This window comes from Nuphar pumila, chromosome 17 (genome assembly GCF_984573655.1).
Source record: "Nuphar pumila chromosome 17, dmNupPumi1.hap1.1, whole genome shotgun sequence".
Classification (NCBI taxonomy): Eukaryota; Viridiplantae; Streptophyta; class Magnoliopsida; order Nymphaeales; family Nymphaeaceae; genus Nuphar; species Nuphar pumila.
The window spans coordinates 20852783-20855626 of NC_143265.1; the positions used below are offsets into that span (position 1 = coordinate 20852783).

Sequence of the window (2844 nt, forward strand, 5' to 3'; positions counted from 1 at the left end):
TGGTCCAGCTTCTGAGCAATCATGTCTACCTTGCACTGTAATGCAGTAGATGGACCAACTTCAAGAACACCAGCTTTCTTCTGAATGTTGGGTGTGGCTCTATCCGAATGAGAGCTCGAAGCATGGTGGAGTGAATTCTCGGCCAATGTATCAAATAGCCTCCATGCTTCGTCCTCGCTCTTTAGCATGAATGTCCCTCCACATGAAGAGTCGATCATCTGACGATTCTTGTCAGACAATCCATCATAGAAGCTCTGCACTAGTTGCCATTTCGGCACCTGATGATGGGGACATTTCCTGAGGAGATCCTTCATTCTCTCCCAGGTCTCATGAAAGCGCTCACCATCTAGCTCTGAAAAGCTAGTGATGGCTCTACGATATTGGTTCGTACGACCAATGGGAAAATATTTCCGAAGAAACTCCTGTTGCAATTGATCCCATGACTATTTCTACAGAATCTAAGGACTTTAGCCAATACTTGGCTTTGTCCTTCAATGAAAAGGGGAATAGAGTCAACCTTAAAGCATCATCATCAAAATTCTGTATCTTAACAGTAGAACAGATTTCGAGGAATTCATCTAAATGTCTGTAGGGATCCTCATGACTAAGGCCATAAAAGGATGGAAGCATCTGAATAATGTTGGCCTTAATCTCGTAATGAGGCGCTCCTACATCGGGTCTCCGAATGCAGGATGCCTGAACATAGTCTGTGGGAATGAAGTATTCCCGCAGAGGGCGTGAAAGAACTGGGGGTGGAGGTGGAGGATCCATGTCAGCCATTGTTGTCGAACTTCGATGAGAATGTAAAATTCTCTCTGGGTTGTCAACAAATGGGTGTAATGGGGTTCCTAGACCTCGTCGCCCCTGCATACACTGGTACTAAGACCAGATGTAAGCAAACGACCTAAATCTAAAAAAAAAAAAAATTAACTAACACAGGTACTAAAATGTAAATAACACAAAATAAACAACTACTAAACAAATATGCTAAACTAATTATGTCAGAATGATCTAACTAAGTAAATGAAATAACAAATTAAACTACTCTATAGTACTGAAAAGATAAATACAAGAAATCACAAACTAAGTTTTTCTAAAACCCACCTGTCTAATCGCTCCTTGCAGAATGAATTTCAAGTGAATCCTAGAAATAACAGAACATGAATCCTATATTTACTAACTATGTTAATTCTATATTCACTTACTAATCCTACTAACTACAAATAAAACAACTAATTAGCTAACTAAACAAATTAATAAACCAAACTCTAAGAAATAAAGTAATTAATTCGCCGTTCCCCGGCAACGGCGCCAAAATTTGGTTGATATTTTAGAATGCTCTTTTTAAAACAATTATTTTCAATAAGACTTTGGAAAATCGTCAACCAAAAATATAAAAACCGACTTTCCACAAGGTGGTAAGTACGGGTCGAATCCTCAGGGAACAGGAATTAACCACGATATTTCTAGAAAATTTAATTTATTAATGTCAAATGTCAATCTACAATTATAAAGTTAATACAACTATAATTAATTACTAAAATGAAAATAAACAAGCAATCAGTCTTCTGCTCCACACCAAGGGTATTTCCGTCTTTTCGCCAATTATTCGCTCCTCACACTTGAAAAATAACCCTGGAAACTAAGTATACTTTACAACCTTTTGGAAGATCCGACGACCGGGGGGATGAAGAAGAGCGGACCGTGGCTGGAGATGGACGTCCTATACAGTTCGAGAATGCTGTACTTCACCAAAAACGGCACCTTTTGCAGCTGCTACACGTTGGAGATCCACCGACGATGGAATGTGAGCCGATTCGCGATCGGAGGGTGTAGAAAGCCGGATGGAGGTAGGGCCGGCTCACCTTGGTTGTGTGTTGCGCACTCCCGCCCAAGGTTAATGGTCTCCACCTCTGATACACCTGCAAAAATACAGAAAAATGGTGAATACTACAGCAAGGAACAAGAAAGAAATGAAAAGAACACAAAGGGGATCGAGATATGCTTGGAAACCAAGCATAGGCCGGTCTTCAATGGCCAAAACGTTGGGGAAGATGGAGAGGAAGGAGCTGCTGCTGTAGAGTCACTGTAGGGGGCGTCCAAACACAGCCAAAGACGCCTAGGGCTTCTCTAAAAAGTATATTTATACTTTTTGGAATTTGCAAAAACACTGTTATAAAAAATATATTTTCTAGGCGCCTCTTTCTGGGGGGTTTTCAGAAAAACTTTTTGAAATGGATATGGATAGGCATGTGGGTTGGGTTTTGGGCTTTCTAAGAGTTGATCCAAGGTCCAATTGACCTAATTGCGTCGGATATGGATCCGATCCACCTCGAAATCCGTGCCCAAACACTGAAATAACCATAACTCTCTCATTTTAACTCTGATTTTTCTGAAATTCGAACCATAGCCCCTTACTATCAAAACACATCTAAACATGGGTTTAAAATCTTAAACTTGATACAAAATGCATGAAAAACTTGTTTACATGATGTGCATTTCATGCATCATCAAATACCCCCATGCTTGAATGTTTGTTAGTCCCTTAACAAACCCTAATTATGATATGCAACAAAGACAAGAAATGCTAAGCATGAATGCATAATACTAACTCACTTTCGTAGGAATCACGGTTGCATTTAGCGTATGCAACAAGCCCTTTAAACCCCTAGCTTACACTAGTGGACGAGTAAGGTCTCGTGAGGGTTTGTAGAGATGCTACCCACAAACATCAATGAAGTGCGAGGATGATTTTTCAAAAATATTAGGCTCTTAAGAATGCAGTTGTAATAAATATTTCATGTAATTGACATTCTCAAAACAGGTTTAAAAATCTCATGCCAC

General features: G+C 39.7%; 1 non-coding gene across 1 annotated transcript; it reads left to right on the plus strand.

Moving 5' to 3' along the window:
• Nucleotides 1-276: 276 nt before the first annotated feature.
• LOC149811775 (small nucleolar RNA R71) lies at nucleotides 277-379 on the plus strand. Its single transcript, XR_016428691.1, has one exon. It is a non-coding gene; the product is annotated as a small nucleolar RNA R71 (small nucleolar RNA).
• The last annotated feature ends 2465 nt before the right edge of the window (nucleotides 380-2844 follow it).